At 39.4% G+C, this 25,769-nt stretch overlaps 1 protein-coding gene across 13 annotated transcripts in view; it reads right to left on the reverse strand.

The window, feature by feature from the left end:
- SIPA1L1 (signal induced proliferation associated 1 like 1) overlaps positions 1–25,769 on the reverse strand; it is a 370,378-nt gene that overhangs the window by 182,596 nt on the left and 162,013 nt on the right. For 8 of the 13 annotated variants that reach the window (XM_061156758.1, XM_061156767.1, XM_061156756.1 and 5 more), the window contains one exon: positions 15,454–15,515. The exons of 2 other annotated variants lie outside the window; for them this stretch is intronic. The gene's annotated coding sequence lies outside the window, so the exon portion shown is untranslated. Of the gene's footprint in view, positions 1–15,453; positions 15,516–24,671; positions 24,735–25,769 lie in introns of those variants that run through there. 3 more of the 13 variants (XM_061156764.1, XM_061156759.1, XM_061156760.1) reach the window with 2 other exon arrangements.

Consider the following 25,769-nt stretch of genomic DNA (forward strand, 5'->3'; position numbering starts at 1 on the left):
CAATATCTCCACCTTCCAATACACACACAAAAAGCTAACTATTTAAAAAAAAAAAAAAAAAAGCTAACTATTAAACACTAGTAAGAATGTGAAGCAACTGGAAGGCTCACCAATTATTACTTGCTCAAGCATAAAATGGCACAAGCACTTTGGAAAAACGTTTAGCAGCTTATTATACTGTCAAACAAACATCTAGTCTATGATCCAACAATTCTATTCCTAGGTATTTACCCAAGAGGCATGAAAATAAGATGTCTACAAGATGACTTTATAAAAATGTTTCTAGCAGCCTTATTCATAACAGCCAATAACAACTAGAAACAACCCAGATTTTGGGCCACTTAAGATCCATGCATTTTACTGCATGTGTATTATAAATCAGTGTCCCCCAAACAACCCCCAAAACACTAGTAGAATTAAGGGATTTAGACTGATGGGACTAGCTCTTCCCCTTGCCCCACTTCTTGTTTTTCCTGCACTGGAAACAAGAAAAAGAGAATGAAAGATCTGAGAGGGGGTGGGAACATTTGTGCTGGAGAAAGAAGAGTTGAAAAATGCTTACAGGCAAAGAAAAAGCATGAAGAGGTGGGCAGGGGGGAGACGGGAATGCCAGGACTAGAGGATTCACATCTGGAGAAGGCGAGGGGTCCACAAGACAGACGGGGTGAAGAGTTCAACTGTGGGAAGGCATAGGAGCTCATTAAGCACAGAGGACAGAGCAAAGGAAGGCACTGGTGCTGGGAAGTGGGTTTATCCTCCAGCACAGCGGATCCATGGGCTTGCCATAAAGCTGCTGTAACTACTATTTCTCCCTTAACCTTTAGGGCTCCTTATTCAAGGAATGAACCTTAATTCCTTTGTGCTACCTTATGGAAAATGTACTGAGTGGAGAGACCTGAGTTGAAAACTGTTGTGATCAGTATCATACTTGCCTAAAAGAAAGAAAAAGTATCTGGCAAAAGACTAGAATTTCTCTTTTGAATGATGTATGCCTTGTGTCAACATGGATTAGCTTTTCCAGAAAGAAGGATGTGAGAGCCCATCTGCTTCCTGCTCTTCAAATGACTTATTCTGTTATTTTTAACAAATAACTATGCATTTGGGTCTTTATTTACTTATCCTTAAAATGTATGTCACAGACTAATAAACACTGGATTCCTTACATTAGTCAAACATTTTAAATACAGAGATGCTCTCTAGGTTAATTTACTCACCAGTAGGTGGAACTTTTAACAAATGGCCCAATAAAGGCAATAATTTACCTCATGTGGAGTATGAATTTTTTTATTCTTGCTACAGATGGAGATAAGAAATTATAGTCCACATAGCATGAACAAGGTCTGGTTTCTGTGGAAGCAACAACTTGGACTTCCTATGCTCTGTGGATTTCAGTCCCCTGTTTTGAACACTACATGACTTTACCCTAATTTCAAACAACTTAAAATGCCTATGTAGGGACTTCCCTAGCAGTTCAGTGGTTAAGACTTCACATTCCAAAGCAGGGGGTGTGAGTTCGATCCCTGGTCCAGGAGCTGAGATCCCATGTGCCTCATGGACAAAAAAAACAAAACATAAAACAGAAGCAATACTGTAATAAATTCAATAGAGAGTTGAATTTTTTTAAATGCCTAAGTAACTGGCAAGTTTAAATATCTCTCCTTTAAGGTGGAGAATGGTATCCTAAGAAGAGCTAAAATGTTTTCCTTGGACCTAACCAAGTGTTTCCACTGCTATATATGCTTCTTTTCCTTATTCAACAAAGACATCACTTCCAAGGTAACCGACACAACTTCTCTGGTCTGCCCTAGCTAACACTGTACTTTACAAAATCCAAAATTCTGGAAAGCAAATTCTAGGACTTATAATACAGTCTTTCACGGAATTTAAGTTCCATATACAGTGGAAAGGGAAGAACAGACACGGTAAGCTAAGAAATGCCCCTCTAATCAAGCAGTCTTAGAATACGTGCAATAATCATCCCAACTCTTCCCCTCAACAGGGCAAGCTGCTGTCAGCGTGTGATTAGTGTTTTGAAACAATTCCAAAAGGCCTGTTGAGGTAAACTATTGACCAGCTTCAAGGAATGTCAAACCTCCACGACACGGTCTTTTTAGAATTCCCCATTAGAGTCAGCACTGATTTACTATGAAATGCAGGAAAGCATTTCTGATGAGGAGCTGCTGCCAACGAAGAAGCAGTTTTAGGCCAGCTTCCACATGCGAGCTGGCATCGCCCCACGAATGAGACAGCGCTCAGATGATATCTGCGGCAGAAGAAGCATCTCACCACAACACTTCCACCTTCCAGCTACGATGGGAGGCAGAGAAAGAGAATGTCCCCCCCGGCCAACCTTTATTCTCCTTGTAAGTTCTTTCTCTGTGATCCAGGTCACACCCCTCTCCACAAGAACATCAATGTGCACAAATTGAAAAGCTTGAAGGCAAGGAGTTAAATCACATGCATACACCCCCGCTGTATTCTGTATGAAAGCTCAACAAAAACTACAAGTCCATCTGTCAGAGAAACTGTCCTCTTGCTGAGTAAGAAGTGAGATGGGAGGCCTAAACTCGTGGCTCCCAGAACCAGTTATCTTTCATGGGGCCAGGAATCTCAGGGTCATTGCCAACAGAAACTTATTCCATATATAAAGGGCACGGACTCCTTTCTTTGTAAATATTATGAACTACTAACCACTTGCTTGAATGTAACATTTGTTAAGCTACATTTGTTCAATGTGTGGAGCTTTTTCTTCTGCAAAAGGTCCAAGAAGGTAAAAGTTGGCCTAATCAAGAAATAACTATTCCCTGGAAACAGGAATGTCAGACCCAACCAGATCTCAGATGGAGGTCATGAAATGAACAGAGAGTATTTACAGTTGGCCACTCAAGCAGAGAATAACAGTAACAACAGTATCCTCTCCCATTTATGACATTTTGTAGCTTACTAGAGACCATTTTTGTGTTCATTACCTCATTTGTGAAAACAGGCCAAGTCCTCTCAGAACTGTAAGGAAGCATCCTGGTACCACTGAGGACGTGGCCCTGTGCACTTGGAGGGAAAAACTCACAAAACTGATCTAAGTACATCTTCTTCCGTGTCGAACAACAGTCACTAAGAAACTATCTGAAACTATCCTGTGGATCAGATGTGAAAGCAACACCCCATGACTGCAGTTAGTAGAGGGCTACATGCAATAAACACAACCAAAAAGGAAGGAGTCTGGAAAGGACAGTAACTACTTATTAAGAAACCAGACTTTTTTTTTTTTAAAAAAGAAAAATACACTTTTATTTTTAACACTGTTTTCCTAAAACAGATATTACAGTTTGGTTGTTATTATTTAATTATTTATTTTTAACTGGAGGATAATTGCTTTACAATAGTGTTAGTTTCTGCCATATATCAACATAAAGAAACTAGACTCTTTATTCTTGTATTTTTTATTGTTCTTCAAGCATCAAAACGTGTAAGAAGGGGCCTACCTTGCCCTTTTCTGTATCCAGAAACAGACAAAAACAGACACAAACCAAAATGCATCATGGCTCTGGTTCTATTTTGTAACACTTGGAAGAAAGTGGACTTGACAGTGAAATTTAGAGACCTAGTAATGAAGACAAAAAGATTTGAAGTAGCAAACTAGAGGAAGCAGAAGAGAAGCCCAGATCCCACTCTGCCAGATGTAAGGGATAAACCACCTTCCCTGCCACGTGACAGCTGAAAGGATGGATGCCCACGCAGTGACTCCCAACTGTGGCTTCATATGACCACTTGGAGATTCCAAGAATCTCAAAATATGCAGCAAAATGTCAGGACACAATTTTAATCCCATCAATTTATGGAGGACTAAAATCCCACAAAACCTCAACGTAGGAATGGTGGGAAATCACCTCTCTGGAAACGAGGCAACAGGGGAGCCTTTTACTTTCAAAACTAAGAGAAAATAACATCTCACACTTCTCTAGAAAAAAAAGGGATCTACTACATAATATTAGGGAAGAAGATTCAATTAAAAAAAAGGGGGGGGGAGGTGGTATTCAACTTATATAGCATGGCTTCCTCACAGAATCCCTGAAGGAGGAATCCAGTGCTAGGAAATTAGAATGGTGGTTTTAAGAAGAGAATGAGCCTATTTTTTTCTTGCAGTTAACAAGTCAGCAAGTCAGTCAGATCTTCTGTTAACTGACCATCTACTAAGAAAAAACAAAGACCTAGCTCATAAGATGGGAGTTACCTGGTATGATTTCGGTCAACAAAAATGCAGAAAAAGAAATAATGGAGGAGTAGCAATTCCTGTGATGGGTTAAGTTTTAAGACGACAAATTTCTCACCTGAATTCTTTTCTAATTTTCTTCCCACATAAGGTTGACCCTTCATTCTTTTCCTGAACTTGACTTCACTCCCATCTTTCACTTAGAACAAAGTCGAAATCTCTTCTTACGGTACACCTCATGTAACGTGGAAGGAGAAGTAAAAAGATAACCCATTTTGAAGGAATGAAAATGAGGATTCAATTCAGTTCAGTCACTCAGTCATGTCTGAATCGTTGCGACCCCATGAATTGCAGCACGCCAGGTCTCCCTGTCTATCACAAACTCCCAGAGTTTACTCAAACTGATGTCCATCGAGTCAGTGATGCCATCCAGCCATCTTATCCTCTGTTGTCCCCTTCTCCTCCTGCCCCCAATCCCTCCCAGCTTCAAGGTCTTTTCCATGAGTCAACCTGTCGCATCAGGTGGCCAAAGTATTAGAGTTTCAGCTTCAGCCTCAGTCCTTCCAAAGAACAACCAGGACTGATCTCCTTTAGGATGGACTGGTTGGATCTCCTTGCAGTCCACGGGACTCTCAAGAGTCTTCTCCAACACCACAGTTCAAAAACATCAATTTTTCAGCACTCAGCTTTCTTCACAATCCAACTCTCACATCCATACAAGACCATTGAAAAAACCATAGCCTTGACTAGATGGACCTATGTTGGCAAAGTAATGTCTCTGCTTTTTAATATGCTATCTAGGTTGATCGTAACTTTCCTTCCAAGGAGTAAGCGTCTTTTAATTACATGGCTGCAGTCACCATCTGCAGTGATTTTGGAGCCCAGAAAAATAAAGTCTGACACTGCTTCCACTGTTTCCCCATCTATTTCCCATGAAGTGATGGGACCAGATGCCATGAGTTTTCTGAATGTTGAGCTTTAAGCCAACTTTTTCACTCTCCTCTTTCACTTTCATCAAGAGGCTTTTTAGTTCCTCTTCACTTTCTGCCATAAGGGTGGTGTCATCTGCATATCTGAGGTTATTGATATTTCTCCCCACAATCTTATTTACAGCTTGTGCTTCCTCCAGCCCAGCATTTCTCATGATGTACTCTGCATATAAGTTAAATAAGGAGGGTGACAATATACAGCCTTGAAGTATTCCTTTTTCTATTTGGAACCAGTCAGTTCATCCGGTCCCATCACTTCATGGGAAATAGATGGGGAAACAGTGGAAGCAGCTGGAATTCCATCACCTCCACTAGCTTTGTTCGTAGTGATGCTTCCTAAGGCCCACTTGACTTCACATTCCAGGACGTCTGGCTCTAGGTGAGTGATCACACCATCATGATTATCCGGGTTGTGAAGATCTTTTTGTATAGTTCTTCTGTGTATTCTTGCCACCTCTTCTTAATATCTTCTGCTTCTGATAGGTCCATACCATTTCTGTCCTTTATCGAAACCATCTTTTAATGAAATGTTCCCTTGGTATCTCTAATTTTCTTGAAAAGATCTCTAGTCTTTCCCATTCTGTTGCTTTCCTCTATTTCTTTGCACTGATCACTGAGGAAGGCTTTCTCATCTCTCCTTGCCATTCTTTGGAACTCTGCATTCAAATGGGAATATCTTTCCTTTTCTCCTTTGCTTTTTGCTTCTCTTCTTTTCACAGCTGTTTGTAAGGCCTCCCCAGACAACCATTTTGCCTTTTTGCATTTCTTTTCCACGGGGATGGTCTTGATCCCTGTCTCCTGTACAATGTCACAAACCTCCATCCATAGTTCATCAGGCACTCTATCAGATCTAGTCCCTTAAATCTATTTCTCACTTCCACTGTATAGTCATAAGGGATTTGATTTAGTTCATACCTGAATGGTCTATTGGTTTTCTCCACTTTCTTCAATTTAAGTCTGAATTTGGCAATAAGGAGTTCATGATCTGAGCCACAGTCAGTTCCTGGTCTTGTTTTTGCTGACTGTATAGAGCTCCTCCATCGTTGGCTGCAAAGAATATAATCAATCTGATTTCAGTGTTGACCATCTGGTGATGTCCATGTGTAGAGTCTTCTCTTGTGTTGTTGGAAGAGGGTATTTGCTATGATCAGTGCGTTCTCTTGGCAGAACTCTATTAGCCTTTGCCCTGCTTCATTCCGTACTCCAAGGCCAAATTTGCCTGTTACTCCAGGTGTTTCTTGACTTCCTACTTCTGCATTCCAGTCCCCTGTAATGAAAAGGACATCTTTTTTGGGTGTTAGTTCTAAAAGGTCTTGTAGGTCTTCATAGAACCATTCAGCTTCTTCCGCGTTACTGGTTGGGGCATAGGCTTGGATTACTGTGATATTGAATGGTTTGCCTTGAGAACGAACAGAGATCATTGTGTCATTTTGAGATTGCATCCAAGTACTACATTTCAGACTCTTTTGCTGACCATTTCTTCTAAGGGATTCCTGCCCACAGTAGTAGATAAAATGGTCACCTGAGTTAAATTCACCCATTCCAGTCCATTTTAGTTCGCTGATTCCTAGAATGTCGACATTCACTCTTGCCATCTCCTGTTTGACCACTTCCAACTTGCCTTGATTCAAGGACCTAACATTCCAGGTTCCTATGCAATATTGCTCTTTATAGCATCGGTCCTTGCTTCTATCACCAATCACATCCACAACTGGGTATTGTTTTTGCTTAGCTCCATCCCTTCATTCTTTCTGGAGTTATTTCTTCACTGATCTCCAGTAGCATAGTGGGCACCTACCGACCTGGGGAGTTCCTCTTTCAGGATCCTATCATTTTGCCTTTTCATTACTGTTCATGGGGTCCTCAAGGCAAGAGTACTGAAGTGGTTTGCCATTCCCTTGTCCAGTGGACCACATTCTGTCAGACCTCTCCACCATGACCCGGCCGTCTTGGGTGACCCCACACGGCATGGCTTAGTGTCACTGAGTTAGACAAGACTGTGGTCCTGTGATCAAGTTAGCTAGTTTTCTGTGATTATGGTTTCAGTGTGCCTGCCCTCTGATGCCCTCTCGCAACACCTACCGTCTTACTTGGGTTTCTCTTACCTTGGACGTGGGGTATCTCTTTACGGCTGCTCCAGCAAAGCACACCAAATGAGGATTGGGAAACCAATAATACATGACTTAATCCAAATCCTTTTCAAGAAGAGATTACATTGAAATCGTATGTGAAACAAACAAATACCTATCAAGCTATCATTGTGAAGGAGGAGTAAATTTAACAGAATCAGGAACCCACTCATAGACAGATTGTGTTATAACTTAAGAGTCAAAATGCAAATTAAAAATAAAGAGGGTTATTTATTTATAGCTTTAGCACTAGAGTTGAAAATAAACAAATTTTAAATAAATCTAATGAGTGTTATGCAAGAAAATCAAATGATATGCCACCCTAAGATTGTGAATAAAAAGATAACAGTTCAGAGTATTGAAAACAATCATGCAAAATCTAATGTCATATGAAACTACCCATAAGTAAAATTGGTAGAAAAGAGGATTACTATTTATTAACAACAATATTTTGAAAAGAAATTAAAATTTGCTTTCTTCAACCATTTAAATGCAAAGATCTTAATCTGATGTCAAACTAAAAACACATAACATCAGGGAATCACAGTTTGAATGTTTTACAACAATACAAAGTTATAAAATAATTTAAAATGAAGCTATTTGAGTAATACAATTCAAATCTGTCTCTCAGTGCAAGCGACTGTCATCGCAAAATGAAATCCCACAAGCTGTTGCTCTATGACGAAAGAATATGAAAAGACAGTGCTGCGTTCTTACCAACATCAACAGCTGCTGACACAATTCTTTTAAAAATCCTCCTTTTCTTCCAGGGGTGGAGTTTCCCAAAGAATTTCAGGCTAAAATCTAAGGGGACACAGGGCCAAAACCAAGTGATACCACAAAATCCAGACTTTCTTTAAAACAACTTTTACACTCTGTGCTTGGAAGAGAGGACAAAGGACCAAGCTCTCATCATTTGCTCTGTTTACACCACAAAGGCTTCAGGACAAGAAACTCTGGGGCTCATTACTGGCCAACTGGTTGAAGTGCATCACTGCTCAGAGAGAATGCTTCTGTTAAGGACAGGCACTTAAAAGAAGCCCTCTGGAAGCTAGGAGGGCTGCGGCATACATACCAAGTTATTTTGAGCCTCAGAGAAAGAGGCCAGCAAACAAATCCTCAGAAATGATCAAAACATCACAAAGGGCAAATCCTTTCAGACCCAGGGAGATGTCTGTTGTTTCCTTGTGGTGTGGTGATTTGAAAGCCAGACAATACCCCGACTTACTGTAAACTAAAGCATGAAGTGGGATACTTGAGAAGTGAGTCAGTGCAGAGCTCTGCAAGGCTGCATTGTTTACCTTACGGGATGGGGGAGGGAGCAGAGAGAAGGGGTACACGGGACAGAATGTGGCAGAGGAGAGATACACCGTATTAAAAACAAGTCCAGGAGCGACCCTGAACTCAATTACCCTTGGAGAATTACCATATGCAGCTTAGTCTCTTGCCTTTTCTCTCCTAGCAGGGAACACACATTTCCTTTAAAAACAGTGTTCTCCTCCTGTTCCTATATAACAAGCTTACTTTACAAGGCTCCTTCACTTAAAGAAACAAATCAAACAAAAACAAGTCACAGGTCTACAGAGAGAAATACACCCTACACCAAAAATCTCTCTCTAAAATCATTAAAAACAAAAATTAAGCAGGATAGGCCAGAGCCCAGCTTGTCTTTAAAGAGGCTCCCTCTTTATCCTATGATGAAATGTCAACAACCTGTTTATATAAATACTTGCAGTTTAGGTGATATTATGTTTAATATTTAATACACACCATTACAGACATGTAAGAATTTCTGTGTGCTACCACGCAAGTCAGTCCTTCATTAACAACTGGTACGGGTTCAACCCCTTTTAATGGTGTGCTGTGTTCTATGAGAGCACATTATTAGTGTGTGTTGATCACAACTACTTCTCGATGGCAAAATTACAGGTGCTTATTTTCATTTTGTGTTCAGATATAATGCCTGCAATTTTGTAGGTACATATTAGTTTGGAAAAGTTATTTTTTAAATTTTCTGGAGTTGCTGCTGCTCAGTTGCTAAGTTATGTCTGACTTTGTAACCCCATGAACGGCAGCACACCAGGCTTTCCTGTCCTTCACTATCTCCCAGTAGTGGTGGTTTAGTCACTAAGTCCTGTCCGACTCTTATAACCCCATGGACTGTAGCCTGCCACGCTCCTCTGTCCATGGGATTCTCCAGGCAAGAATATTGGAGTGGGTTGCCATTTCCGTCTCCAGGGGATCTTCCCACTAGGAATCAAACCCAGGTCTCCTACATTGCAGGCAGACTCTTTACTGACTGAGCTATTAGTGAAGTTTTTGCTCAAATTCACATCTATTGAATTGGTGATGCTATCTAACCATCTCATCCTCTGCCCAGATTTTCTTGATGCTTCAAACAATAGCTCAGATGGTAAAGAATCTGTCTGCAATGCAGTAGACCCCAGTTCAGTTCCTGGGTCAGGAAGAGACGCTGGAGAAGGGATAGGCTACCCACTCCAGTATTCTTGGGCTTCCCTTGTGGCTCAGCTAGTAAATAATCCGCCTGCAATGCGGGAGACCTGGGTTTGATCCCTTTGGGAAGATCCCCTGGAGAAGGGAAAGGCCACCCACTCCAGTATTCTGGCCTGGAGAATTCCATGGACTGTATATAGTCCATGGGGTCACACAGAGTCAGACACAGCTGAGCAACTTTCACTTTCAAACAAATACAACTAAATGAACATGACTCCAAAATGATTAGCAGAATATCATGAAAGAACAGAATTTTAGCCACGATGAATGCTGGGCCTTGGCTTGAATTTTTGTAACAAGCTCTACGCACCTGCAGAGTGGATGGATATCCACTGATGCCTCTATCTTTAAAATGAAGCCACTATGCAATAGTAAAATAGGATTGCCAAGTGGGAGGGAGGCTCGAGAGGAAGGCGACATGTATCTTCATACATGCAGAGTACAGAGACAGCACTTAACCTACAGATCAGACTGATTCTGTTTAATTTGAAAAGAGAGAGAGAAAAAAAGAAGGTGCCAAAGCTTTTGCCAGGGATTAGCATTCATTTATAAGATTGAGATTTCATTTCCAGAAAGTTAGAAGGCATCTGCTACTGTGGGGCTCAGATATCATCAAGCATAAAACTCCAGATATTTCTACATTCATTAAGAACTCTTGAATTCTTGCCCTGGCCTGTCACTGTACCTGTTGACTAGAGATTCTGACTGCCACAGAAGAAATAATTCACACAATGTAACTTAGAAGCCATAAGGTGAGGTTGAAGTCCCACTGGAGGTAAACCTTTCACGCCCCTCTATTTAGGTGTTAGGTCATGACCCAATTATTTACACACTGTGCAATCTAAGGGCCATAAGGATGGGTGATTGGTATTTGGTACTGAAGCATGGTCTCTTGGCTCCTAATTCTAAAAAGAGATTAAGTGAAAGGTTAATTGGGTACTAAACAGGTCCTTATGACAAACAGGATTGCAGTCTTTAGTGAACAGGCATCCTTTATAAACACAGCCTAAATTGCTAATATGAAGGTCCTTTGTGATTTACATCAGGGGAAAGAGCTTAAGTAACCATGTAATTAGGAATACTTTACCAACCAGTTTCTTAGAAGCTCACTTTAAAATCTTCCAACTTAACTCAGCAGATTTGCTAACCATAATTTTATAATTTGAACACCTGACTTTCCAAAATGACTATGACAGTATATAACAAACAGCAATGCCCTAGACCAACAAAGATAGTGCAACTCACGTGACCCCACAGATGCAGAACAGTACTAAGGCCTGCAAAACGTAATTATACAATGAGCCATGACTTTCTACTTCCTGTTAAAAGATACATTCCTCTGAAAGGCTCAATCACAGATATTTCAACATGAAAACAAAGATTCATCCACGTATTAAAAAGACAACTCACATTACAAGTTGAAAATCTGGTCTTTTGGCTCCTGACTGGCTAAATGTGCTTGTTTTTTCTCTTTAGGGCAGAAACAATCAGGTAATAAGTGCTGGACAAGATCCTTAATGCACCATCAGAGAAAACCCATAGAGAGAGAAAAAACTAATTAAAAGGCTTACTTTCTATCTAAGAAAAACCCTCATTTTATCTTTATTCCTAAATGACTTACATTTAAATGTCCTCCACTTTAGAATTAATTTGACTGTTTTAATGTTTTGCACTAAAATAAACTGAAACAAAGTCAACTTATTCAGTGAAGACAAAAAAACGACTTTCACCCACTTCACTGCCAGGTAACTGACACAGGTCTAAGTCAGTCTGCTGATTTATCCTTTTAAGAAAGAGAAGGAAAGGATATCAAATTCCATTCTAAATACGAAAGATATTGATGAGGAGTTCAAGTTAAAAGATGCAAAACAGACATAACATAAACTAAATACAAAGATAATATAAACTAAACAATGTCAACGATGCTGTGGGAGTTAAGCTGAGACCATTGGCAGCCAGACAGCCACTGGATCTCCCTTCCTGAAAGACAGGGGAGGAGAACAAAGTGGAGCTGGGAAGATAGGCAACTGCTGCTAGCTTCTTCCCAAAGGAAAGGCTACAAAGCCTGGAGGAATGTTCTAAAACAGACCTGCAAAATAAGAACTGCCTACAACTGTCAAATATTCTACTGCTCTTCACTCTAAGGATGAGATGTGCTTTCACAAATGTGTACACATACCCTTGAGAATACCTTCAAACTCAAAGAAGTCTCCCTTTCTAGTTCCCTCAATCACAATAAAGAGTAGAAAACATTTAGTAGCATTCTGGATAATTTGTGCCAATTTAGATGATTCACGTATGGCTTCCCCAGACTAAATGGTCTATGGCCAGAGCTTTTAAGTCAACAAGGGTGCGGAAAGCAAGACCTAATTACAGATCTGAGTCACTGTCTAGAAGTTCCCTCAGCCCAGTGGAGCATCCCCCACAAAGGCACCATTTCATTTTGAGGCATAAAAACAAGCCAAGTCTACAGACTCCTTTACATAAGAAATAAACACGAAGACATCCTTCTACGAGAAACAAAAACATCAGTTCACTGAACTGATGTCAACCACAGGTTTTTTTTTTTTCTTTTTTCCTTAAGAAATAACTGTAAAAGTTTTTTAAACAAGAAAATGGATATAAAATATATTACAGGACTGTAGCTTAAATATCTTGCATTTCCTGTCTATATTTGGCCTGCTATGCAAATGGCATTCCATTTGAAGGCTGGTCATCTCTCAATGGAAGAGATTTACTAGCTCTTTTCCTAGGGGCCTCACTGACTGTTTCCATTTGAAGGCTATAATCTTTTAGCATTGGCAACATTTTAATTCAGGATTAGGCCCACAAATAAGGAAGACAGTTACGTTTAAATAAAATTAAAATAAGGATCCATTTTTTAACAACCAAAAAATACATGCACAAAGCACAAAAGCATAAAATTGGATTTCTACAAAAGAGGTTATTGTTTCCCTTTCTGTAGTGAGAATACAATCTATATGAATCAAGGGGGAAAAAACCTTTTCAGTTTACTTTTTTGTTCAGGGAAAGAAAATGGAAATCCTCTTCTGATTGTCATAAATCTTTCTCTGACATTTTATCACTAACTACCCTACCAAGTAGAAAGGATTAATGATCTCTGAGGGGCAATGGTTATTCAGTCCTGTGGAAGCAATATCCCCAACAAGAACCAAGGGTGAAGAACGGGTTTTTTGAATGCAGAAGTTAAACGACCTGAGAAATGTTTCAGACAAGGATGCTATGAAATCATCTCCAAGACTCATGCATGCGGGTGCGTTATTAAGTCGCTTCAGTCATGTCCAACTCTTTGTGACCCCATGGACTGTAGCCCACCAGGCTCCTCTGTCCATGGGGTCCTCCAGGCAAGAATACTGGAGTGGGTTGCCATGTGCTCCTCCAGGGGATCTTTCTGACACAGTATGAACCCACCAGGCCTCTTGCGTCTCCTGCACTGGCAGGCAGATTCTTTACAACTTGAACTGCCTGGGAAGCCCACGAAGACTCATGCTGGGGCACAATGGGAAATAATGTGATGCCATGATTCAAAGCACCTTGCTTCATAACCCATTCATAGGAGTGGACACCTCCTCCTAACTGCTGCCGCCACTACAAGGTGGAAATTGACGAGCTGACAAACTGAGAAAGCAGAGAAGTCAATTTTGTCAGGAAGATGGCTAACTGTCAGAGCGCAGAAGAATGCAAAAATTTACCCAAGTTTGCCAAAAGCATGCATTCTGACCACAGGATGAATGGAGGAATTTAAACGAAAAAGTAACCTATACAATGACTCAGTAGGGCCTGCACTTGCCAAACCTTTAAAGGAGTGCAGGCACAGGTGTAGATAGTGAACTCAACAGCAGAACAAGCATGAGACTCGAGAAGATAAGCATGTTGATTAAACTCATCAGCCATTTAAAATCAAACACATTTTGGGGCATGCCCCAGGAGGTCCAGTGGTTAGGGCTCTGTGCTTCCACTGCAGGGGCATGGGTTCAAACCCTGGTTAGGAAATTAAGACCCCACATACCACATGATGGAGCCAAAATAAATAATTAAATAAAAATCTAATGCATTTCATTATGGATCACCAAGATGCCTTGTAACAGATCTTTGCACAAGTGTCTAAGAATGCATTTATAGCTTCTTTCTGTGATCCTGAATTTCTTCTCAACTTATTTGTGATTTTCAACAACACACACACAGTATCTACATATACCTGAAGTGAAAAAGCATACAAAAATCATCCTATCTATATGTGGTAAAAGCACAAACAAATGCAAGGGAAGAATAAAGATGTAAACCCGGAAAGTAGTTCTTCGAAGGTGGAGAAAGGGCACTGCTATGAGAGAGGATGATCATACGGTTTTAGCTGTTCCATGGAATTGGTAAACATTCTATTTGCCTAGAGTGTTGTGGGAGGATATATATAAATATCTGTTATATCATCCTTTAAAGAGTTCTTATATTTGAGATTCACAGTAATTTCTGAAGAAGAAAAGCAAGCAATTAGAAATCTGAATATAGACTACTCTAAGAAAACACCAGGGACAGTGTCACGCTGGCAAACACACACCTATACAAAGCGATGGTTTTCTGGCCAGTAGTCCATGACCCTTTACAGTGTTCACAGCCCAAATGGTTTGATTAAAAGGGAAAACCTCCAGGGAAAGAAAAGAGAAAATCTGAAGGCAGTGCATTTCACTCTCATGTCTTTGGATACGAAACCACTACCTGTGAACTGCTCAGAGGGAAGAGGATGCCAGTCAACACCAACACACCCTGCCAGTCGAGTTTGACGGCATTATTTTGCCTCCCTTTGCAATTACTCCCACATGTCCCAAGGAGAAACTAATGGACTACTAAAAATAAAATGGAGACGAAGTGAATCACTTAGGATATTTTGGCTCCCAACTCAAACTGGCTTAAACAAAAAGGAAACGTTGCTGGCTCAAATGCTTGGACTCCTGGAGGAGAAACAGGCTTCAGGGCTGCTTTCTCTGTGTTCCACCCTGTGTGACTTCTCGCTCAGCCTGGAGCCACACCAGACCTCACACCAGCACATAACAACATCCAGAAGAAGACAAAAAGAGGCAGGCGCTTCCGGTAGCTGTGTTTTAAGTATGAGAAGACTTCTGCCAGAAGCGCTTGGCAAACTTACTCTAGAGTCTCCTTGGCTAGAGCCAGATTACAGGACCATTGCTGAAGCCAGCCCTCTGCCCAGTTAGTGCCCAGCACTTCTTCCCAAGGAGTGAATCACGCACGGGCATAGCAGCGATGGGCTTGCTCGTAATCAGGGCCCACCCTGGAGCTGGTCAGTTCCTCAACCCCAAATATGGGTGGTAGATGGGATGCATAATATGGACTCAATTCTAATATCTGATGGCTAGTATTAGCCGATCATTCTGTGTTTAGCAGAAGATTAACATATCATAATCACGATGTATTTGTACATATATAAAAACTAGAGACATAAAAATCAGATACCAAATGAAAAGGTAAAGTTTTTTAAAACTTCTTTCAATACTCCCACTGCTCCAATGAGAAACTTAAAAGACAGTCAAAACTTTATAAAGCATGTAGGTCATAGGAAGCATGGTACAATACTTACTATATTCTTGTGCCATAGCTACAGAAATTTGGACAACAGCATCCACATTAACAATATATAACCTAAACAAAAGGGAAAAGAAAAAAATAGTTGAGTACACAAGAAATTTCATTAAAAATAGTTGCATAACTTTGACAAAAGTCTTATATTTTTTTTTCTGGAAAGAAGTAAACCAGCCTTTTAAAAAGTAAATAGCTGAACTTAGAAAAAAATCTGTGGTATTAGAATTCCTCTAAGTATCTTCAAGTTAAAACTATCTGCATCTTTTGTAGATCTGAACACCAACAAACAAATGCATTTTAAACAAATTAACGCTGCCCTGGACTGCTACTTGTAACACTGAAACAAAAGCAACTACTAAACGAACCTCAAAAATCATGCTGTCTAAGGCCTACAACACACATCCAATTTAGCCAGTCCAATGTAACTTAAAGCTAGATAAACCAGCTTCAATTTCTACACTCAGGGATCTAAGAAAGTGGTTTGGGGGAGGGGGGTGTTGGTAAATGCACGTATCCATTCAGATATCTGACACTGCTGAAGAAACACAGCCACAGAACTGGGGACTTTAAGACCCTGGAATGTCTTTCAAAAGTGAAAGGTAAGAAATTTGTCCCTATCCAGACCTCAGGGCAAGTAACAATACAGCAAGTCACATTCAATTCAGAAGGGCCTTAAAAACATAAAACTCGAACGATGCTGTGGTTTTTCCTGGGGATGATGTGCCTTGACAAAGCTGTGGCTATCTATCCTCTCATCTATCTACAACACCATGCATGCCTAATTTCACTTGTCTCAGTTTATATAAGATTCTGCCATGTTGCTAGCATTAGTTATGGTTTGTAGAAGAACCCCCTCATGGATCACAGAACTGATGTTTCTGAATTGTGATGTTGGAGAAGACTCTTGAGAGTCATTTGATGTTAATGTTTTTACGTGAATGGGGATCCCACAGAAAATGAAAACCTAAAGAGGCAGTATATACCATTTTAACAAAGGGTAATAAATAGTAAAGAAGTGACTACACAAAGGAAAAAGGGGGGTTAGACGCCTAAGAATGGTAAGTTGTGGGAAGGTGACTAGGAAATGTATGGTGGATAAATCTTGTTTAGTAAGATTTGTTGCATAGGCTCAGGTGTCTGGAGTTAGAAGAATCATTCTCTTCTCCCTGGTATGAGAGATGGGTGCACCTTCACAAATGGAAATTCATGCCCTGCATTCACAAATGAGGAGGACAAAAAGCTCTTCTTGTATCTGCTGTATCTTGACTTCCTTCAGTCTCAAAATAATTTTAAAGACAGAGGCATATTTTGGGGTGACATATTCCAATCCCCTTCAGGTTCATTAAAATACAACAAATGCATTATTATGAGAATCAGAAAGGAAGATATTTGCTGAATATATGTATTAAATACATATAAGACTCATTTAGAATATATAAAAACTCCAACAAAATAAGAAAATGATGTGTGTGCTAATAAGTAGCTTCGGTCGTGTCCCAGCTCTTTGCGACCCTATGGACCATAGATGGCCTGCCAGGCTTCTTTGCCATAGGATTCTCCAGGCAAGAACACTAGAGTGGAGTGTCATGGGATCTTCCTGACCTGGGGATTGAACCCACATGTCTTATGTCTTCTGCATTGGCAAGCAGATTCTTTACCACTAGTGCCACCTGGAAGCCCAGGAAAAAGATAGATTACCTAAAAAGAATACAAAAAATGGCCAATAAGCATATGAAGAGGTGTTCGACATCATTCATTACCACAGAAATACAAATTAAAACTACAATGAGATAAAATTACATATTGATCCAAATGGCTAATATGCAAATAACAGACAACACCAAGTCTTAGGCTGTAAAGCAGTTCAACTCTCATAAGCTACTTGTGTGAACTGGAAAACTGTTTAGCAATATCTAATAAAGCAGAATATAAACTGTGGCCCAGCAATTTCACTTCCAGGGAAATATTTACTAAGAATGCACATATACAGGTCCTAAAGACACAGATTTTCAACGAAGCCTTACTTATAATGCCAAAACTCAGTAGCAACTTGTGGAACATTCATATAATGTATACTATACACAGCAGGGATCAGTCAATTTTTCCCTGCAAAAGATCAGACAGTAAATATTTTAGGGTTTGCAGGCCATATGGTCTCTGTTTCCTGTTACAACTACTCAATTCTGCCTTTGGAGTAGAAAAGTAGCCATAGATAGTATGTAAATGAAATGGTGTGGCTGTGTTCAATAAAGCTATTTACAAAAACAGACAGTTTGCATGCTATACAGTAATGAACATAAATGAACTATAACTAATGCAATAACACAGATGAACCTCACAAACATACTATTAAGACAAAGAAGCCAGATATATGAGGGAGTATACTACACAACTCTATTTTTAAAAGTTCAAAAGTAGGTAAAACTATATAAATCAGAAGAGTAGTTACCTTTTGGAGGGCGCAGTAAGCCTGGCGGGGCAGGAGTAAGGGGGAATTCTGGCAGTCCAGTAATACTGGACTGTCTGGGTTGAATGGTGGTTTTCCAGTTATACTCAATTAGGAAAACTCATCAAAGTGCTCATTTATAATGCATTCGTCTTTTATATGTATTATACCTGAATTAAAAGCGAAATATTTTAATTTTCTTTTATAAAGCATATATGTCAGTAAAGTGAATGCTTTCTCACAGCTCACTTGCCCAGGACATCAAACACTCTGGGTGCAGTAGTTAACCTTGCACTCTCACTAAGTACAGCCCTGAAGCAATACCCTTTTGTTTAGTGTGATGTCTGGCTCAGTGTAAAGAATCTGCCTGCCAATGCAGGAGATGCAAGAGAGTCAGGTTTGATCCCTGAGTCAGGAAGATTCGATCCCCTGGAGTACAAAATGGCAACCCACTCCAGTACTCTTGCCTAGAAAATTCCATGGACAGAGGAGCCTGGTAGACTACAGTCCTTGGGGTCGCAAAGAGTTGGACACAACTGAGCACGCACCTTTATCTTTTTTCTTTTTTTCTGAACTACATTACAACTAAACCTCTGTTTTGAGTCCCAGGCAGAACTCTGGAGAATGAACTATGATTAAATAGAACACACAAGAGTGGCAGGAAGAGAATGCAAAACGGAGGGAGAGAGGAAAGTAACAGATGGTGGATCAAGACACTGATGGAAATAAGCCCCTACATTTTAACATAATCTGTTGAATAATCTATACAGAATAGAAAGTAAAGGCAGCAGCTTAGAAACACAATTTGGAAGGTTACTGAACTGGTACTTTGGACAAAAATAATGACATTTTAAAAGCTGACCAGGGTTCTTAAAAGACTGTTAAAAGGATTTTGTGTCCAGCATAACACTTTACTCCAATCTAACAGGCTAAAGGGGCAGAAAGTTTCAGATTTTTCAAGTGAAGAGGCAGATAATACAGTCCTGCACTTTTTAGGTCTGCATATTTTTAAACAATTTCTGTACCTTGATTTCATACTACCCCTCTACACTGTGGTGGAAAATGTAATTAAATATTGTTGACTTCCCAGCAATCACAGGAAGCCATTAAATTACTAAGGTTTTGCCCAAATATATGAGGAGAGGCAGAGAATACAAAAATGCCATAGATAACAAGATCATGGGCACCACATTCTATTAATACAGGATTATATCATGAGTGAAATAAAGAGTAAAGAAAAAATGAAAAGAACTGAAATCCACTCACTGTACTATGTTCACTGTATAATTGATATGTGAAAGAAAATGAGTAAAGTCAAAGTCACTCAGCTGTGTCTGACTCTTTGCAACCCCATGAACTATACAGTCCATGGAATTGTCCAGGCCAGAATACTGGAGTGGGTAACCTTTCCCTTCTCCAGGCATTGCAGGCAGATTCTTTACTAGCTGAGTCTAAGAGGAGCCCAAGAATATTGGGGTGGGTAGCTCACCCCTTCTCCAGTGGATCATCCCAACCCAGGAATTGAACCAGGGTCTTCTGCATCACAGATGGATTCTTTACCAACTGAGCTAGCTATTAGGGAAGCCCTATGATTCTTTACCATTCTTTGCATTGCAGGCAGATTCTTTACCAACTGAGCTATCAGGGAAGAAAACAAACTAGATGCTAAAAATCCAAAGACAAAGTTCCTGTCTTTAAGGAGCTCAGTTATAAAAAAGATGAAAGGCCTATACATCAATAATTTAAATCAAATGTCACAAAAGTTTCACAATATTTACAAGTGCCATGACTTAACAGAAGAGAATTATTAAATGTAGGAGAGGTGCAATGAAAATAGAAGAGGAGGCTGAGGAAAATAAGTCTTATATAGTAGGGGAAAACTGAAATAAATAGTTCTGAACAATTAAAAACGGGCAAGACAGGAAGAGTAATAGAGCACCCTCCCAGGCAGGGAGCTAGACTATGCAGAGGCAAGAGTGAGCCAGTAACTCTTGAGAAACGTCAGGGAATCTGAGGCTGCCAGAACATGACGTAGAAGGACAAGCTAAGGCTGAGAGGGTGGAGGAACTTTTCAATGACACTATGAATGCAGTGTAACTAATTTTATCTTACAGGCATTATGGAACCGTCAAGGTGGGAACTGGGGGAATGAGAATTGAATAGAAAGAATGGGGGGGTAACAGGTACCTGGATATGCCTTTTTGCATAGTTTTGATGTTTGTAACAAGAGTAATGTTAAACAAAACAAAAAGGCAAATAATCAAAATCAAATAGTATGTGAAGGTAACTCAAAATGAAACACAATCAGTAATAAGTGAACCGCATTACAAAGGCATAAGTAACCACACTAAGGGAGTACAGAAGAATTAACCTAGCCACTTTGGAAACTGGTATCCTGACTAGATACTCTGAGACTAGAGATAAAAGAAACAAAGAAAGGGGAAAGGTCAGAATGAACTGTATGGTATCAGACTGGAATCAGAGATATCATGGTTTTAAATATACATTTCAACAGATAATAAATATTGATAGAGTGTGAATACAGTAAGAACTTCAGCAAAGAGAAAATACAAAAAAGAACCAATAAGAAATGAAGAATATAATAACTGAAATGAAAACTATACTAGATGAAATCAACAGATTAGATGATGTAGAAAAACAAATCAATGATCTAGAAAACACAGTAGCAGAAATCATCAAAATGGAAGAGCAAAAATAGAAAAGTTTTTTAAAATGAGGACAGCTTAATGACTCTCTGGAACATCAAACAGAGTAACACTCATATTATCAGTTCAGTTCAGTTCAGTTCAGTCGCTCAGTCGTGTCCAAATCTTTGCGACCCCATGAATCACAGCACGCCAGGCCTCTCTGTCCATCACCAACTCCCGGGGTTTACTCAAACTCATGTCCATCGAGTCGGTGATGCCATCCAGCCATCTCATCCTCTGTCGTCCCCTTCTCCTCCTGCCCCCAATCCCTCCCAGCATCAGGGTCTTTCCAGTGAGTCAACTCTTCGCGTGAGGTGGCCAAAGTACTGGAGTTTCAGCTTCAGCATCAGTCCTTCCAATGAACACCCAGGACTGATCTCCCATAGGATGGACTGGATGGATCTCCTTGCAGTCCAAGGGACTCTCAAGAGTCTTCTCCAACACCACAGTTCAAAAGCATCAATTCTTCGGCGCTCAGCTTTCCTCACAGTCCAACTCTCACATCCATACATGACCACTGGAAAAACCATAGCCTTGACCAGATGGACCTTTGTTGGCAAAGTAATGTCTCTGCTAACACTCATACTATACAGGTCCCAGAAGCCAAAGAGAGAACGTACTTCTGCACTTACCTGAAAACTTTCCTAACCTGACAAAAGGAAACAGACATCCAAATTCAAAAAGCAAAAGAGAGTACCAAAAAAGATGAACCTAAAGAGATCAAATACCAAGACACATTATAATTAAAATGTCAAAAGTTACAGACAAAAAGAGAATCTTAAAGGAAGCAAGAGAAAATAACTAGTTATGTACAAGGGAATCCCCATAAGACTATCAGCTGATTTTTCAGCAGACACTTTACAGGCCACAAGAAGGTGGTACAATATGTTCAAAGTGCTGCAAGGAAAAAACTTAGAGACTCTACCTGGCAAGGTTATCATTCAGATTAAAAGCTTCTCAGATAAGGAAAAAAAGGTCATAACTAGAAATGAAAATACACGAAAGGCATCTTGTAATAACCTTTACAAAAAATGAATCTGAAAAAGGCCACAAAGAAGTTTCAATAAATTTAAGACCAGTGAAATCCTATCAAGTATCTTTTCCAAAGACAACAGTAAGAAGCTAGAAATAAACAAGAAGAAAACAGGAAAAAAGGCAAACACATGGCAACTAACCAACATGCTACTAAACAATCAATGGGGATAAAGACATAAAAAAATACTGAGACAAATTAAATGTTGGAAAGTCGTGTTTAACTATGGGACACAGTAAAAACAATTTTAAGACTGAAGTTTACAGTGATATAGACAAAGTTAGTAGAATGAAGCAGATAACAAAGATCAGAGTGAGAAGAAAAAATAGAGACTAAAAAAATAGAAGAGATCAACATAAGAGATGACTCTTGGAAAATATAAACAAAATTGATAAACCTTTAGCCAGACTTGGGCTTCCCTGGTGGCTCAGAGGTTAAAGCATCTGCCTCCAATGTGGGAGACCCGGGTTCGATCCCTGGGTCAGGAATGTCCCCTGGAGAATGAAATGGTAACCCACTCCAGTATTCTTGCCTGGAGAATCCCACGGACAGAGGAGCCTAGTAGGTTACAGTCTACGGGGTCTCAAAGAGTCGGATACAACTGAGCAACTTCACTTCACTTCAGTCAGACTTATCAAGAAAAAAAGAAAAAGGCTCCAAATAAATAAAATCAGAGAGGAAAGAGATGTTACAACTGGTACCACAGAAATTTAAAGGATCATGCTAAGTCACGTCAGTTGTGTCCACCTCTGTGCGACCCCATAGACGGCAGCCCACCAGGCTCCTCCATCCTTGGGATTCTCCAGGCAAGAATACTGGAGTGGGCTGCCATTTCCTTCTCCAGTGCATGAAAGTGAAAAGTGAAAGTGAAGTCGCTCAGTCATGTCCGACTCTTCGCCACCCCATGGACTGTAGCCTACCAGGCTCCTCCGTCCATGGGATTTTCCAGGCAAGAGTACTGGAGTGGGGTGCCACTGCCTTCTCCATTAAGGATCATAAGAGACTACTATAAACAATCATATGCCATCAACCTGGAAAACCGAGAAGATATTGATAAAATTTTTAAAACAATATTCCAAGAACCAGGAAGAAATAGAAAACTCAAATAGACCAAATTTTAGTAATGAAACTGAATCAGTAATTTAAAAACCTTCCAATAAATAGAAGCCCACTAGTCTAGAAGCAGACTAGATGACTTCTTAAAGCGAATTCTACCAAACATTTAAAGCAGAGTTAAAACCTATCCTTCTCAAACTACTCTGAAAAGTTGAAGAGGAAAGAAAGTTTCTAAACTCATTCTACAAAGCTAACATTATTACCCTGATACCAAAATCAGCCAAAGACACTACCCCCCCAAAAAAATAAAATTATAGGCCAATACCCATAAGTGAAGGTGACCAAGCAGCAAAAACATCCAGTTAGAAAATAAGTCATAACGATGGAATGTTCAGAATTGGGAATATAGTGAATAATACCATAGTAACTTTAAATGGCGACACATGGTAACTTACGGTGATCACTCATAAAGTACATAAATGTGGTATCACTATGCTGTACACTTGAAACAAATACTATAACTGTATATTAATCATACTTCAATTAAAAACATGAATTCAAGACCAAATGTTAGGACGTGTTTATTGCTATTATGGACTACTCTCAGGAACTCTTAGTGACAGAGCTAGGGAATACAGTGGACCCTCCATGTCCACGGGTTACACATCTAACCCAGATTCAGCCAAACACGGATGGAAAATATCGGGGAGGCAAGTCCAGAAAGTTCCAAAAGCAAACGTGAATTTGCCCTCCACAGCATGTACATATTATTCACAACTATTTATAAAGCATTTACATCACATTAGGTATTACAAGTAAACTAGAAATGAAAAGTATGAGGGAAGATGTGCACAGGTTACATTCAAAGATTACGCTCTGTTATATAAGGGACTTGAGCATCCTCAGATTTGGTATCTGTGGAGGTCCTACAGATGCTGAGAGACAGATGTATGTATGTGTTTCTACATATATACATATACGCACGTCTACATCCATAGGATTCTTTAAGGAACTCAATAAAGCGATTACACATAAAATTTACATGAAAAGCCAAAGGTCTGAGAAGAATCAAGACACTCCATAAGACAACAGTAGTAAGGGACTTACCCTACAAACAATCAATTACAACACAGCAGTAATTACAAATAAACACAGAAAGGTTAAATTATTTTATATTGGTACTTGTACACATGTTTATCCACATGGGGGAAAACTACATTGAATCCCTACTCCACTCCCAGTGTTAAAGTCATTTCCAATTTAACTGAAGAAGTGTGTGTAAAAGGCAAGATTATAAAAGTTTTAGTAGACAATAAAAGTAGATTTTATGGTCTGAGAATAGGTTAACAACATAAGAAAGAAAAACCATAAAGAAAAATAGTAAATTTGTTCTGCATCACAGTAAAGAACTTAGGTTCATTAAAAAAAGATCATAAAGAAAATATAAGGATAAACCACAAGTTAGAAAACACATAACCAGCAAAATATAAGTATCTAGAATATATCTCTTAAAAATTTGTAAGAGAGACAATCCAATAGAAGACAAAAAATTATAAAAGAAAAGGAAATACAAAAGCTCCTTAAATAAATGATGCTTTGTTCCTTTAGTAATACAGGAAGACAAAAACACCTTTACACACCTATCAGTCTGACTACATTTAAGAAGTCAGACAATGTCAAGGGTGTGGCAAAGATGGGGAGCAATGGAAATATTCAGAATCCACTGGGAGTCACATGCTGGAACAATCACTTTGAAAACTGTCCAGCATGGACATACTCAATCAGCAAGCAATTTCACTCCTGAGTTTATGGTCACCCGGAGAACTGTCACTCAGAGACAAATACAATTATTCACAACCACAGAAAACTGCAAACACCCCCAAATTCCAACAGTAGAATAAATAGGAAAACAAAGTATAGTGAAGTCGCTCAGTCGTGTCTGACTGTTTGCAACCCCACGGACTATAACCTACCAGGTTCCTCTGTCCATAGGATTTTCCAGGCAAGAATGCTGGAGTGGGTTGCCATTTCCTTCTCTGCATCAGTGGAGAAAAAGTCAAGAGAGTAATATCCTTAAACACTTCTTCAGAAAAAGATTAGTGATAAACCTAATTTTTAAAAATTAGATTACAAGCTCACAGAAGGCTGGATCAATACCCATTAACAGTCACTAAAACCTTCCCATAGTTTTTTTTCCTTAGAATTGTTGAATGTTTCCAAGATACAAACAATTAAGTCCTCCAAGAGATAACAGTATAACTTTCTATAGTTTTGAACACAATGTTGAGTCCACGGCAAACACCAGATTAACAAAATAAAACCACAGATGTCGTTTAGTTATTTAAAGAACACCATACTTAAATTCCCAAAGTTTGTTGAAAACACTTGCCAAGGCACCATCTATATAATGGTTTTTCAAAATTTTTATGTATTTAAAGAAAAAAAAATGTTACTCTGTTACTCCACTATCAAGATGAGTGAGATTACTTCTAAGAACTTAAACCAATTAGACTATGAATTCATTAATATATATACATTAGCAACAGTACAACTTTCTATCTCCTCCCATCCAAACAAACAAACAAAAAAAACCCCATCTTTTCAAATCAGTACAATACATTTAAAAACAAAACACTCATGTGAGTAAAACACTCTGAGTTATATCTGCAATCCTCTGATAGCAATGAGCTCTGATGACACCACGTTCTAAGCTGACTCAGCCAAGGTTAGAGTAAAGTGTGCCTAGGAACCTCATAAGTATCCTCAAACCAAAAGGTTTTTCATATCTTATAAAATTAACCAACTTGAACAATTTGGAAAAATCGCAAGCTATGCATTTAAATTTGGCATCTAAGATACAATCTATTCTCCGTGATTTCAAATGTTATATAATAGTGTTCAGAATTTAGAATATCTTGGTCCACATTTTATAAAGGTGGGTGTATAAACCTTTAAGACAGATGGTAAGTTCCACAGAGACATCAAGTGGCAGTTCTAACTGATTCAGCTCTAATTCATTTTGTTTGCTTTCTAACAATGCTCTTCGAAAAAGAGCAATCCCAGAGCCCGCA

This window comes from Dama dama, chromosome 12, assembly GCF_033118175.1.
Source record: "Dama dama isolate Ldn47 chromosome 12, ASM3311817v1, whole genome shotgun sequence".
Lineage (NCBI taxonomy): Eukaryota > Metazoa > Chordata > Mammalia > Artiodactyla > Cervidae > Dama > Dama dama.